This window comes from Moschus berezovskii, chromosome 21, assembly GCF_049115385.1.
Source record: "Moschus berezovskii isolate FMDL1 chromosome 21, NW_MosBer_1.0, whole genome shotgun sequence".
Taxonomy (NCBI): Eukaryota; Metazoa; Chordata; class Mammalia; order Artiodactyla; family Moschidae; genus Moschus; species Moschus berezovskii.
Genome location: NC_142480.1, coordinates 36,484,913 through 36,500,248, shown reverse-complemented (window position 1 = coordinate 36,500,248; position 15,336 = coordinate 36,484,913). Strand labels below are relative to the sequence as shown.

The 15,336-nt window shown below is 44.9% G+C and overlaps 1 long non-coding RNA gene and 1 pseudogene across 1 annotated transcript in view; both read right to left on the bottom strand.

Annotated features, from left to right (window-relative positions):
- LOC148774529 (uncharacterized) overlaps window positions 1-15,336 on the bottom strand; it is a 50,882-nt gene that overhangs the window by 33,717 nt on the left and 1,829 nt on the right. Inside the window, exon 2 of the long non-coding RNA XR_016035634.1 lies at window positions 13,093-13,249. This is a non-coding gene — a long non-coding RNA (uncharacterized LOC148774529). The remainder of the gene's footprint in view (window positions 1-13,092; window positions 13,250-15,336) is intronic.
- On the bottom strand, window positions 1,504-4,751 carry LOC129550072 (14-3-3 protein epsilon-like; annotated as a pseudogene).

Here is a 15,336-nt window from a genome sequence, read left to right as displayed (position 1 = left end):
GTGATTTATAACCTGATCTGGCTGAATGTGTGTGCGTGCTCAGTAGTTCAGTCACATCTGACTTTCCGACTCCATGGACTGTAGCCTGACAGGTTCTTCTGTTCGTGGGATTCTCCAGGCAAGAATGCTGGAGTGGGTTGCCATTTCTACTCCAGGGCATCTTCCCAGCCCAGGGATCGACTGCATCTCTTACATCTCCTGCATTGGCAGGTGCGTTCTTCACCACTGTGCCACCTGGGAAGCTCCCAGTCTGGCTCTATAACTTGGACCAAATGGATAGTACCTTAGGAATTTGGTTATTATGAAATAGTCTTCTTTTTCTCTTATAATACTTTTTAACTTAAAAATTTCTAATGTTCATGTGTTCACATCAGCTTTTGGGGGGTTAGTATTTATATGACATCGCTTTGTAAACTTTAGCTTTCACCTTGCTGTGTCTTTCTATTTAAAGTGAGCCTTTTGTAAACAGCAGGGTTAGAGGTTGTTTTTCATTTAGTCTGATAATCTCTGTCTTTTAATTGACATATTTATACTATTCTCATTAATTATAACTAGTGGCACAGTTAGATTTACCTTGCCATTTACTTTCTATTTATCCTTTGTACTTTTAGTCCTCCTTTTTCACTTTCCTTTGAGTTAATCAACTTAAAAAATTTTTTTATTAGTTCATTTTGCTCTACTGCTAGCTTTTTAATTGCTTCTTATTCTATTATGACATTAGTGGTCATCCTAGGGATTAAGTCAGTTTACTGTAAATTAGTCTTTCACAGTACTTAATGCAAATACCTTAGAAGAGTTAACTCCCATCTTTGGTACTGACATATATATACACATACACACTCTGTCCATGGGATTCTCCATGCAAGAATACTGGAATGGATTGCATTGCCCACCTCCAGGGGATCTTCCTGACCCAAAGATTGAACCTGGGTCTCCTGCATTGCAAGCAAGCGGACTCTTTACCATATCAGCCACAAGGGAAGCCTCCAAGTTTAGGCTGTGTTGTGAAAGTTGCTCAGTCATGTCTGACTCTCTGAGATCCCATGGATCTCTAGCCTGCCAGGCTCCTCTCTCCATGGAATTCTCCAGGCCAGAATACTGTAGTAGGTAACCATTCCCTTCTCCAGGGGATCTTCTCAACACAGGGATTGAACCCAGGTCTCCTGCATTGCAGGCAGATTCTTTCCCATCTGAACCAGAGAAGCCCGTGTGTGTGTGTGTGTATAGTTTTATTTATATATTTAAATATATATTCGTATTTTTATATACTGACATGGATTTACTTTTATGTTAAAAATCTTATGAGACATATGCACTACCATATGTAAAATAGCTAGCTAGTGGGAAGCTGCTTGTACAACACAGGGAGCTTGGCTTGGTGCTCTGTGATGACCTACAGCAGTAGAATAGGGGGTCAATATTAACTGCTTTACAATGCTGTATTCATTTTGTTAGAGTCCGGAGTCGCCCTTCCCTCAAAGGAACAGAGGACACTCACGATAATGCAAGACACACAGCGAGGTTTATTTCCAGCTAGCTGGGGTCCAAGTGTCTGCCCGACGCAGCAGGTTTCAACAAGGACCCCAAGCACTCAGAGCCAAGGGGTTATATAGCATTTTCAAATCATAATATTTCTAAATTACCTAACTCACAGGAATTTTCTTTACACACACACACAGCTGTGCATATCTCTCTCCTGGGGTCTTAAGGAGATAAGTTTATCAGACCTGTTTACCTAATTTTCAGTGTCGAAGCCGCCCACATTCTTGGTATTTAAGATTAACTTGTCTCCCAGGTTTTATCTAGTTCTTCTTCCCTCAAGTCACATACTCAGTAAAAATGGTTTTTCCGGCCTCTAAGATGGCCGTTCTTATGCTAACCCATTCTTAAAATTTCTGCTGTACAACAAGGTAAATCAGCTCCAATAAAAACTTAAAATTAAAAAAATTTTGATATTATTGTTAGGTTTTTTTTAATTAATAGGTTAATTGATTGATCATGTCACTGTGGAATCTTAGTTCTCTGACCAGGGATTGAATCTTGGTCTTTGGCAAGTGAGAATGTGGAGTCCTAACTATGGGACTGCCAGGGAATTCCCTATTGTTATTTTAGTCAATATTCATTTATAATTATATACATTTTAATCTTTTGCTATGCCTTTATTCCTTCCTGCAGTTCACTCAGGGATCATTTTCCTTCATCCTGAAGAATTCCCATAAAGATATCCTGTATTGCCAAAGTGTACTAGTGACAAACCAATTTCTTTTAATTTTTGTCCACTTAAAATTTTGAACACATTTGTTTTCCCTTTATTTCTGAAGGATATTTTTCTGGGCATAGAATTCTAGGTTGGTAGGGTTTTTTCTTTAGCACTTTAAAGATGTCATTTCATTGTCTTCTGGCTTCCATAGTTAGCCATCAATTGTATTGTTAACTGGTTACTAACTCTCTCTTTAAAAATATGATCACTTTAACAAAGAGCTAATGTGCCTCAGTGAGGACCCAGTGTAGCCAAAAACAAGTTAATTTTTAAAATATGGTTGCTTTTAAGATTTTTGATGGCCTAGGTATAGTTTTCTTTATACTTATAATATTTGGAGTTTGTTTTATTTAAATTTAGGTTTCTTTTATTTCAGTTTAATGTTAATCCATGCTGTGTTTCAGTAAGAACAATACAGATTCTGTATCTATGGCTCCAGTCAGATATCCAGTAGTACAAATTAGTTTCAAGTTACACATACTGAATAAAGAGGCTGAGAGAGCAAAGGAGGGAAGGGCTGGGGCCCAATGGGAGAGGGAAGGAGAAGAAACAAAGAATTGAACATGCATGCTAGCTTTTCCATAACACCTTCAGCGCTAACCTGCTTCAGAGGAAGAGTAAAAGTAGGCAAGAATGAGCAGCCACAATCGTTAAACTGTTACCAGCATTGTGCTTTTCAACAACATTTCAACTGAGTTTGAAACACTTTTTAATAGCAAAACCATTACAAAAAACTCCCCAGACAACCTTTAACTACTTCAAGTTAACATCCAATTAATTTTAAACATTGGTTTAAAATTCAATTTAAAGAATTAGAAAAAGGGAAAATGATACCACATACACCACAGTACTGTGATTAACCTTTCTCTTAGATGCTTGCATCACATAAAAATTTCTAATAGCTTTTGAATGTAATTTACATTGCTAATGGTGATCTTGCTGCATCTGCAGGAGACAATACTGAATGCTGTATTGCTGAAAAAGCGTCTATGCAGTCTTGTTAGTGTTCTCAAAGATCCTAAAAGCTGGGACCAGTAAAATACACAGAAATTCACTCTTGCCTTTAAGAACTTTGCTGCTGCTGCTGCTGCTGCTAAGTCGCTTCAGTCGTGTCCGACTCTGTGTGACCCCATAGACGGCAGCCTACCAGGCTCCCCCGTCCCTGGGATTCTCCAGGCAAGAACACTGGAGTGGGTTGCCATTTCCTTCCCCAATGCATAAAAGTGAAAAATGAAAGTGAAGTTGTCGTGAAGTTTTCATAAATGAAAATGAAAGTCAGTCGTATCTGACTCGTAGCGACCCCATGGACTGCAGCCTACCAGGACTTTAGAAAACCATTAAAAAAAAAAAAACCCAACAGGGTAGGAACTAAAGTCTGAGGCCATATGTAAAAGTCAGATTTGGTGGTTCTTAGTAACAATGGGGGAATTTCCAAGATGGGTAGGATGGGAATGTCTGGGGTGGTCAGAGATGGTTTCTCATGTCGGCTTTTATGTGTCACTGATTATCATCTTCCACATCCTGCAGTGCTTCTTTATTCCGCTCTTCACCATCACCCTGAATGTCTGAAGTCCACAGTGTCAGATTATCACTAACAACTGTGTGACAAATGTAGAGTCCTTGTAGCTTTCCTTACTCAGTGTGTTCAGTTCTGCAACTGCATCATTAAAAGCTGCTTTTGGCAGCCTGCAGGTATGCTCAGGGGAATTAGGAATTTCACAGTAGAATATGGAAAAACTGAGAGCAAGACCCAAGTGAATGGGATGTGTCGATGGAAGTTCTGTCATTGCAATGGCACCAGCAGCTGTACGAGCCATCAAGCTGTTCTCCACAGCCTCCTTCCCGTCATTTCTTGTGGCAAACTCAGCCAGATACCTATATGGTAGTTCCCTTTCATTTTATAATAGAAAAGCTTATAAGTAAGTAAGTGAAGTCGCTCAGTCGTGTTCGACTCTTTGGGACCCCATGGACTGTAGCCTACCAGGCTCCTCTGTCCATGGGATTTTCCAGGCAGTAGTATTGGAATGGATTGCCATTTCCTTCTCCAGCAGATCTCCCCGACCCAGGGATCAAACCCGAGTCTGCTGCATTGTAGACAGACGCTTTACCTCAGGGAAGTCCTATGGAAAAGCTTGGACCCAGCCAATGTTAGGGGCTGGAATGAGGTGTTTGTCCAGTACACCCAGAATGTCACGACAGATTAACTGTAGCTCAGTCTCAACCATTTGCCGATATTCCCAAATCATTCTTAGTTTGTCTTCTCCCTTGTTTTCTTCTTTGTTGCTGATTATTCTCCAGGAAGCTCTTCTAGTTCTAATCACATTTTTTATATGCACAGATAGGAGGTTTCTTCCTTTAACTGTCAACTCCGCCTCCATCCCTGCTACTTTCTTCATTGATTTCACCATTTTATCGCATTGCTCAGCCTGCCCGGCCAGCTTCGCCTGGTACACCAGATTGCGAAGGATGGAAGCAGATAGTGTCTCCCACTCTCAGCCTCTCACTCCACGTCTGAGCAACAAAAATGGCAGTGTCTCAATCCTCCTTGATATTCATGAATCTGTGGCTTGATGCCTTTCATCATATTTAGAAAATTCTCAGTCATCATTTATTCAAATATTTGAGCATGTCCTTCATATCTCTTATGCTCAGCTCTGTTTATTCCTCGATTCCTTTTCAGTCTGCGCTTCAATCCAGATAATATCTATTGATTGGTCACTAATCTGTCTTCTCTGTATACAGTGTCTCGTTAGACCAATTCAGTGAATTCTTAATTTCAGATATTTTGCAGTCTGAAACACCAATTTTTTTCATTCTTATAGATTCAAGTTTTCTCTTTAAATACTCAAGCTTTTCACCCATTTTGTTGATCTTTTGCTCTATTCTCTTTAACACATTATCCTTACTTATTTTAAAACCTTTGTTTGAGATGTCACCTCCTGTTTGGTCTAGTTCACTGCATCTCAGTTTGGAAAATGGCCTCAGGAAGAAAGTTGGTTAAATATGGGGTTCACTTTGTGTGTCCTCCATCTGTCAAAGATCATAGCCCTGTTTTGCCTGATGTCTAGTCCCTACAAACTACTGTTGTTTATACTGCTGTGAGGAAGAGAAAATTGAACATATGGCATGGGGGTGGGGATGGGGGCTGTGTAAGAGAAGTAGACAGACCTTGAAGGATCAGGAGGAACCATAGAATTATCCACCACGCCCTGTTGTCCTGACTCCATAGTGCCCTGATTCCAGAACCATACTCCAGCCCCAGGGCCCACACAGTAGGGAGAGCAGAGTGGCAAGAAAGTGACAGGAGCCTGGAATCCAAGTTTTATGGCTCCAATGGGCCACAGGGGTCTCTGCAAATGGCCGGAAGAGGGAACAGGGAAGCAAGAATAGTCTTTGGGCCTAAGTTTCTTAGCCAGAGGAGCCATGTGGGAGACGCTAGGAGGAGGATGGGGCACTTTCTTAGAACTACCATCCGACCAGAGGAAGCCAGTATTCCATGTCTACTCAGAGCACTAGGGCCCTCACTACTGTCTTCATTTATTTGCATCTTTTTGCATGTCATTTGTCATTTGCATAGGGTCTCATTTTATGTCAAATTCACAGTCTCTGCTTATTCCTCCCTATTTGGGTATAGGGAAAAGTGGACCTTCAGCTAAATCCTCCTTGGGGAATTTTATTTTAACTCTTAGTATACCACCAGGGTCATTTAGACTGAATTTTAATATTTAAGCTCCTTTTCTGAGCAGCTTTAACTATTAATAAAGATTGATTATTTTATGACTTTTATCCTTTCACAGGGGTCTTCCAAAAACCAAAGAGAGATTTAAATTATTTTTTAATAGAATAAAGCTTGTTCTCTCTTACAATTGCTAAAATGATCCACTGGATTCTTTATAAGTCCAAAATATATCAATTATTGTATTGAGCCATTGGATCCTTTGTAAATTCAAAATATATTCTAGATCTTAAAACATTTTGCTATTTCATCCTCTTAGGAACTATTTTTCATCATCACTCATTAATTATTCTCAATCATGCTTTTTAAAAACAGAGACTAAAGTAATAAGAAAACAGAAGAATGATGGAATTGCCTGGGAAATTCAATGGTGATATGAATCATTGCTATTCTACCATCTTTCAGTTTTCTCATTGCTCAGTCCGAAGCATTAGATATCTTTCAAGAAGGTATAAACAAGTTGGTCTGGAAACATTCTCTTTGTTCATTTGTTTTAGCTTTCATCACACAAGATGAGAGTTCAGAATATTTCATTTTCCTACAAAGAAGAAAGAGAAAAAACAGACATTTCACAGTTACTGAGGTATCAGTGGATGAATGCAATGTGAAGCAGCCTCTCTAGACTACAGTGATGATGGCACATGTGTGTTCAGTCGCTCAGTCACGTCTGACTCTTTGCAACTCCATGGACTGTAGCCTGCCAGTCTCCTCTGTCCATGGAAAAGAACATTGGAGTGGGTTGCCATTTCCTTTTCTAGGAGATCTTCCCAACCCAGGGATCGAACCCAAGTCTCCTGCTCCTGAAATGACGGGCAGATTCTTAACCACTGAGCCACTTGGGAAGCCTAAAGATGATGGGAAATTTATATATAAGGAAAGTTGAAGTCTATGAATCTTCAGATATCTTAGAAGAAATTTCTCGAATTCAAGAATTACCCCCATTTCCCCAGAGAGTGGGGAGCCGGAGACCAGAGAGGAATGGTTCTTTTTCAGGGTCACTCTGTTCTTGGTCTGTCCTGTTTCACAGAAATTTGTGACTCAGCCTGCCTTTATCATGGCATAAGGTAGGTGCTGCCCTGCAAGCTGGAACTCCTAGGGCTGGCCCTAGGAGTAAGGAGGCTGTCCAAATCCCCACTCCCCGGACCTGGCACTCGCCCAGCTCATCTGCCACCCTCCCTTGGGCCTTGGGCTCTTGAAGCTGTGGTTTTCCTCTGAGTGGTGACTCAGCGCCCAAGGCCTGCCCTGCATATGAACCTCCCCTTCCTTGGGCCTCACTGACCGCCCTGAACCAGAGGCAGCTGTGGTTTCCCCTCAAACAGCAACCACAAACTGCCAGGCCCACCCCACCTACCCTCTACTACCCACTCCACCCCTCAGGGCCCTAGACCCAACATTGGGGTGTCAAAGGAACGAGAATGGAAAGGAGGCTGCAGACTCCCGTGAGACATGGAGTTTATGATGAGCTTTGCCTTTTATAGCATGAGTGTCAAAGATATACCCATTTCATAGATGGGGAGAATAAGGCCAAAATGTTTTAGGGGCTTCTCTCAAATTAATCTATTCATTCCTTCAACTAGCATTCCTCAAAAGCCCATAAGAACACAGGACAGTAGACCCTGAGATGTGATACCCACATTTCCCTTCAGGGAAGGACTTGGTGTCTGGGGGCCAGGGCAAGAGGACTGTAGCTGTCAGCCCATCCAGGGATCACTTCAGCTGCAGATACTTGCTTTACCCTGGGCCATGTTCTTCTCTGGGCGATCTGTATCCAAAGACTAATCTAGCTGGGGTGCAAAGGCCCAGCTATTTCAGCTCATTGTGGGACTGCGAGGGGCCGTTCCATGCCAAGCTCCCAGTGAGGAGCCCAGGCTGGGTGGGGCCTGCAGTACAGCTCAGCTTCTCCCTCTGCCCAGTGTTGCCTCTTCCCCCTCCCTTCTACACTCATCAATCTCCAGAGCTCTCCCTGAAGAACATCCAGCGTGCTACACTTTGAGCCACAGTCTGCTTCCCAGAGAACCCACCCTGCAATACTTAGCTTTCAAAGAGCTGCCAGCCCAGTGGCAGAGAGACAAGTAAGCAACCAAAGTGCAGGAAGGATGGCCCCAGGGGTCCACAGCCAGCAGAGGCCCCGAAACAGGCTTCGGTGCACAGGCAGAGAGGGTCTGGGAGGCCCTGGCAAGAGCCTAAGCGCCTCTCGCCATCTGAAAGCTGCAGCGCAGACCCTTGGTTTGGAGGAGGGACACCTACCTACCATGATTTCCTCTGACTTAATCTGTTCCTGTAAGAAACACCCCCCAAGGTGGCCCTCTCCCAGCTTTCTTCCTCAAATAACATACTCTAACTGTGGGTCCAGGTGCCTCTTTTGTCTCCAGGGCCTTGTGGCCAGCCAGAGGCAGCTACAGAGCTCTGGGGCTGCTCATGGGAGCTGTTCTGGATCTTGAGGGCTCAGAAAGGAGAGCAGACCCTTAGGTCAAGCAAAGGAACCCTAGGATTGTGAAGAACACAACTTGGTTCCAGTCCCACAAAGAGAAACATGGCCAAGAGAGCAAGTAAGCTTCTCTCACTGTGGGCACATTCCCACCGTACGGGACAGCCTGCATCTTGCCATGCATCTGGTGATGAGAAACTGTGACCCTGTGTCCTCTCCAACCAGAGGTCCCAGAGCTGACAATTTAGATAATCAGGAAGGTCTTCCTTCCCTGGAGCCTTTCCTCTGTCTCCCCCAGGGCCTTCTTCAAGAATCCTATTCTGGCTTCCCTAGTGGCTCAGACGGTAATTCAGGAGACCTGGGTTTGATCCCTGGGTTGGGAAGATCCCCTGGAGAAGGAAATGGCAGCCCACTCCAGTATTCTTGCCTGGAAAATCTCATGGACCCAGAGCCTGGTGGGCTACCATCCACGGGCTCGCAAAGAGTCGGACACGACTGAGCGACTTCACACTCACACTCACATTCTGGCTTTAGTGGCTGTGGAATCTGTGCCATTCTGCCCGAGGCTGATCCTCATCATAAATAATCCACACTCTGGGCCCCTAATCTGATCCCAAGTCATTGTGGGATCTTGGGAACATTCCTCTGCCAGGGACCTCATTCTTCCATCTGTCTGACACAGGGGCAGGAGAGGAAGTCTTTCGGCTTCCTGACTGCCCTGACATTTGTGACCCAGTAGTAAATCAAGTTTATCAAAACCATGATCCTGTGCCTGCCCCCCACCCATCCCCTTTGTCTCCCCACCCACCCTCCAACTTTCCCAGGCCCAGCATCTGGCACTGCTCCTTTCCTGACCTTTCACCTCTCCTGGCTGGGACTGATAAGAAATGAGAGAGTTTGAAGTCAGCCTTGCTTCCCATCTGACCGTAAAGGATGCTCAAAGGAGGTGCCGGTCACTATGTGCAGAGAAGCAGCTACAACAAGCCAGTGTTCCGGGAACTCCTGGAAATCATGTTGGAGAAATCCTTCCCTAGTAATAGATTGGATTGAAGAGTCCAGGGTGGGAAACAGTCAGTTCAAGGTTGTACTTGAACACGTGGATTTGGGATGTTATTCCCTTGCATCAGAGAAGTCAGAAAAAGTGCTGTTCATGCCAGATTCCTTTGTTGTGAGCAAGGATGACTCAACAGACAATCTCTGCACAGAGTGTACCATGGGCCCCACCATCCCCCACAAGGAGGACCAGTGGGAGGGGACAGAAAAGGACTGGGCACAGGCAGTGGCTTTGAATCTAGTTCAGGATGAAGGGAAACCACGCCAGAGAGTTTAGCCAGGCCACAGCTGCACCAACCCTGCCCTTGAGACAGCACTGGAGAGGAATGGAACCCAGCCATCCATTCTTCTCGGCCAAGCCCAACTTAGGTTTGGTTGTGAACACTACTAAGGGAGTTAGTGGCAAGGGATGGGGGCTCAGTCTGCAACCAGCACCAGGGATCAGTCTACAACCAGGGTCAGTGCTCAGAGAGCCACCAGAATGAGAACTGGGCCTTGATGACACCAAGGGCCCTCACATTAATCTCCCTCCAGGTGGTGCTCAGAGCCAGGTAAGTTGTGGGAAGTTTGGGGTGGAGGGGAGGGTCTCTGTTTTCCTGTGTACAACATGGGGATATTTATTTCTGTCCTGCCTGATAGCCACAATACGCCATACGCCAACTAAACCATATGCCAACTTCATGCTTTACAAAACACCATTCCTTTTGACCCTCACAAGAACCCTTATCTACCTTGCATGGTGAGAATGCACTTTATGAGATGGCTGAAAAGATGGGTGGAGTTGTTTGCTCAGTTTTTTTCTTTGCAGAGATTATGAATCTTGTTTTTTTTTTAATTTGGCTGTATGGGTCTTAGTTGCAGCTGTGGCATGTGGGATCTTTCCTTGCAGCATGCAGGCTCTCCAGCATGAGGGCTCAATAGTTGTGATTCATAAGCTTACTTCCCTGACTGGCGATTGAACCAAGTTCCCTGCATTGGAAGGCAGATTCTTAACCACTGGACCACCAGGGAAGTTCCCCATTGCTGTTTTAAAAGGAGAATTCAGAGGATGGGAGCATCTCAAAAGGGAAGGCCCTTACTGTTATCATGGTTTCTTTTCATCTGTCTTTCAGTTAATTTTTATCTTCCCAAACTCATGTGCAAAAAATGTTTGCAGAGTCAAACTGTGCCAAAGTGTTAGAACAAAGACAGCACTCTCCTGTGTCACTCCATCCTGCTCTTTTGAAGTGACCACTTCAACTTACTCAGTTATTTAGGAGACAAAAATCAGAAGAAGACAAAAATCTCTGCAAGGAGATGAAACCAGTCAATCCTAAAGGAAATCAATCCTGAATATCCATTGGAGGGACTGATGCTGAGGCTGAAGTTCCAATACTTCGGCCACCTGATACAAAGAACTGACTCATTGGAAAAGACCCTGATGCTGGGAAGGACTGAAGGCAGGAGGAGAAGGGGACGACAGAGGACGAGATGGTTGGATGGCATCACCGACTCAATGGACATGAGTTTGAGCAAGCTCCAGGAGATGGTGAAGGACAAGGAAACCTGGCATGCAACAGTCCATGGGGTCTCAGAGAGTCAGACATGACTGAACAACTGAAAAAAACCAACAACAAAATAAAGCATTTATTGCTATTATTTCTATCTCAGAGAAGTCCAATTTAGATACCGTCTCTTGGCTTCCTCTCGTGGCAGAGGAGATTCACTTACACTCTTTCCTCTCCTTTTGATAGCATAACACCGCATTTCTTGGTTACATTCACAATCAGTAAATAGTGCTCACTGCTAAGCCAAGTAATATGCTGTCCTTCCTTTCTTCATACCTTTCTCTTCCTTTCTTCATACCTTTCTCTTCCTTTCTTCATAAATACCTTTCCTTGCTTTGTAAACTTTTCTTCTTCAGAATTAATTGTTGACACATCTTTTCATTTGTTTTTTTTTTCTTTTGACACATCCCACACCCTGCAAAAGTCCTGTAAAATGATCTTTGATACACATTTTCACTATAATTCCTTTTTTTTTTTTTTAACTCTGAGACACCCCTCCTGGAGCCCCTGGTTCTCCTGCCTCCATCTGAACTAATAGGTCTAGATCAGCCCCACAGCTGTCATCCTGTGCTTCTTCCCATAATGATCTCTGTTTTTCCTGCATTCTATTTCTTTTTTCCTTCACAACAAAGACCACACCATTTATTTACAAAGGCCAGTGTGGGAGTTGGGCAAGGTAGGGAGGGAAAGCCACACAGACATCCTCTCTGGATTGCTTGGGACCCTTTCCCCCTTGGGGAAAATTCTGTTCTTGCCTCCATATTCTCAGTAGTGGGTCCTTATTTCTTCTTTCTTGGTTTATGCCCTTCTGTGGGCTGGAGCACATCCTCCAGTAGCTTCCTGAGGAAGTTTGTGTGTGAGATAAAGTTTTTCAAACTTTGTCTATCTGAAAATATCTACATTTTCTTCTCACACTGTATTGATACCTTGGATGGGTATATAATTTTCAGTTGAAAATAATTTTCCTTCAGCATCTTTAAGGCATTGCTTTGTGGACTTCTGGCTTCGAATATCGCTATTAAGAGATCTGATGCTGACCTGATTCCTGATCCTTTGTATAAGATCTGGTGTCACTTTCTGGAAACTTCTACAGTCTGATCCAAAGAAATAAAGTCCCTTTGCAGGAGTGAAACAGAGTAAGGCCCTGTGGGGCTCCCAGGCAAGGAGGACTTTCTGTCCCTCATTTCTTGTAGGCAAGACTCCAGCTTTCATGACCTTCTCTGAGTTCCAAAGGGCAAATTTGTACAGTTGCTAATCAAGGGAGGAGAAGCCAAGAAACCACCTGAAGCCAGATTAAAGGGACCACAGAAGCTCTCCAGATTAGGAGAGCTGACCACTTGAGATGGGGTTAAAGGAGTGCAGGCCCTACACACAGCCTAATCTTGTCAGAGATCCCACTTTTGAATCACTGTTATAAAACCCTTCATCAAATCCTCTCAGGTTGGGACACAGTTTTTCAAGGCAGAAGCTTGGTGTGTCCTCCTTTGCCTGGCAAAGTAATAAAGTTATCCTTTTCCAAATCCAATCTCCCAGATTGGATTTGGCATCAGTGTACAGAGAGGCCAAGTTTTTGGTGACCAGAGTAGTATTTGAGGCTAGTCTCTGAAGTTTGTTCTGCTCTCAGGAGAACAATTAGCTCTTTACTTCTTTCTACAAACTTCTAGTTGGTCTAATTTTTAGTTAGCTTTTCTCAAGCACTACCAGACTTAATTTCTTACCACCAATATCTCCATTGGTGGTAAGAGCACACGTGCTTGAATTTCCCCCACTCGGTGCAAATAAAGCCAGTTCCCTTGAGGAGAACATCGGAGCTTTTATGGACTTCCTCTTTGTATGAAACATCTGTACCACTGCTCTGAAACTGGTGTCTTAGAGTGATATCCCTGCTTTATAAGGATGCTGGGTTGGGGCAGTAGCCTTTGGTCTTCTAAACTAGCCTCTCCTAGAATGCAACCTCCACTCTATAAGTGACAGAGTCAAGGCCTCAGTATCCTCTGGCTTCCATGTCCAGGGTAGACATGGGAAACGGGTTGAGGAAAAAGGCCCCAGGCTTCTCAGTTACTCTTACCTGGAATACACCTCAACACAGAGGTGAGGGAGATGAGACATGCTGGTGGCCTGCCACTCCCAGGGATATCCTGTACCTCTCAGCTGGGCACTGGGGATAGAGAGAACCCTGTGTTCTTGACTGCAGCTGCCTAGAGTGGAGCTTCTTTCCTAATGACCTGGGAAAGGAGAGAGAAAGCAGGGCTCTAACTTTTCTGTTACCAAAAGCTCAGCCTCTCTGTACACTGGTGCCACCAAATCAAATCTCAGAGACATTCCCCTTCTGTTGCTTTGGCCTCTCTTACACGTTAAAGACTTCCCTCAAATGTCTGAAAACTAGCTCTCTATTTGGCGGCTGACATCCCGTCCTGAAGGCATACTCATAGCAACTGGAGATCACTTTCCATGGAGAAGAAAGAGGACCAACCTTGGAGGTGGCCACACCTGGCTCAAAACCCATCTCCACATTTTTTATTCTGATTGGGTAAATCCTCCATGCATCATCTTCCCTCTTAGCAAAATAAAAATAATAATATACCTGCTGATCATACACAAGCAAGTGCTTGGCACACCACAGGTCCTCAGGAAATGTTCACATCCCAGCCTCCCCCATTCAGAGGCTGATCTAAGACACCTCAATCCTTATCATCTACACGGACCATTGGTATGCACTTCTCTTCCTTCTCTCTCTCCTTCCCTATTAACAGCATATGCTTGTGATCATGCCTCTATTAATCATGGAGGGAGAGCCCATCCCTCATAAGACATTGCCACCATGCTGCCTTAAAGCAAATTTTGGTCTCAGATGGACCTGGGAGTTAACAGATATGATGTAAAATCAGATTCTGAGCCTTGAGTTAACGGATATGATGTAAAGTCAGATTCACCTAGTGTCCCCAAGCCTTGAGTGAGACCCCTAAATATTTACTACAATCAAAAAGGTAAGAGAAGCCAGGAACAGGATGATCCTAGGGACTCGGAACCCACCCAAGAGGAAGACCCTCAGTGACAACCGGCATCTGGACCTCAGAGAAGAGGTCCCTCTCTGCCTAGAGCAAAGAGGGAGTGAGTCTTCAAGTTTTCCAACAGACTGGAGACACGGTTTTTCAGGACAGCTGTTGAACTTCATGTACCACACCCCATCCCCACATTACCGTGCCTTCCACTTCCCTTCAACTCCTTCCTGCTGCGCCCATTTTGCTGCTCAAGCCCAGGCCATGGCTCTATTTCCTGGAGGGCACCATCTCCCAAGGCCTTGAAGCAAGAGGAGACAGGGATAGATTCCCTTAGGTCAGCAGCAGGGGTCTTGGCCTCCACCCGAGAATCTGTGTGTTCTCGCCTCCCTCAGAACATTCTGCACCAGGCATCTGACTTCAAAGGCTCCCCGGAGCTGGGCCTGGCCCTCTTCCTTCAGCTATCTGATCCTGCCATGGTGGGTGCTCAAGCCTCAAGTCCCAGGGCCCAGGATGAGAGCTTGGCCAGCCCCATGCTGTAGCCAGTGCCCTCTAGAAAGGGCATTCCATACACGGAGTTCTACACACCTGAACCTTCTGCTGGGAATGTGTGCCTCCAGGCCTGCACACTGGGGAGGCCGGTCACCTGAGCAGAGCTAGCACACTCGGTTCTCAGGGCTTTTCTTGCATTCCCATGACCCCATGGTTCACCTGTCACCTCTCCCGCATTTCTGAGGGGGCGACTGAGCACATAGGCTAAGACACACCTGGGAAACTCGACACCCCTCCATCTAATGGGCCTCAAGGGGCACCTCCAATGGGCCTCACACTGTGCTAGGTCAGGCAGGGAGAAAAACAAACAGCTCCCAGAATGCTTCACCCTCCGGCAGCTAGCTGGAATAAAAGGCAACAGCTGCCAAGTGTCCAATAATAAAGCTGTGGGAGTCTAGGGGATCGAGCCATTTTAAAAGGATGGACCTGAAAGTGCTCTCTAGCTTGATCTGGGTCACATATTATATGCTCTAATTCAATTAATAAGATCGTGACTAGCCCTTCAAACTCAGCAGAGGCTAGGCAGGCCAAGCGGAGAGCAGAAGACAGGTGAGAGAACCATTGGCAGGGCCAGGGCTGGAGGCTGGTGGATGGCAGCAGGAAGTTGCAGTGGACGTGGCTTGGAGCCCTTGTCAAGAAAAAGGGCAAAGTCTGGGGACTACAGAATATCAGAGACAGAGGGGATCCAGAGTGAGAGTTCTGAGGTGTGAGGGCCAGGATCTCCTCTCTTTATAGAGATCAGGGTGCTCAGGGAAGTCCTG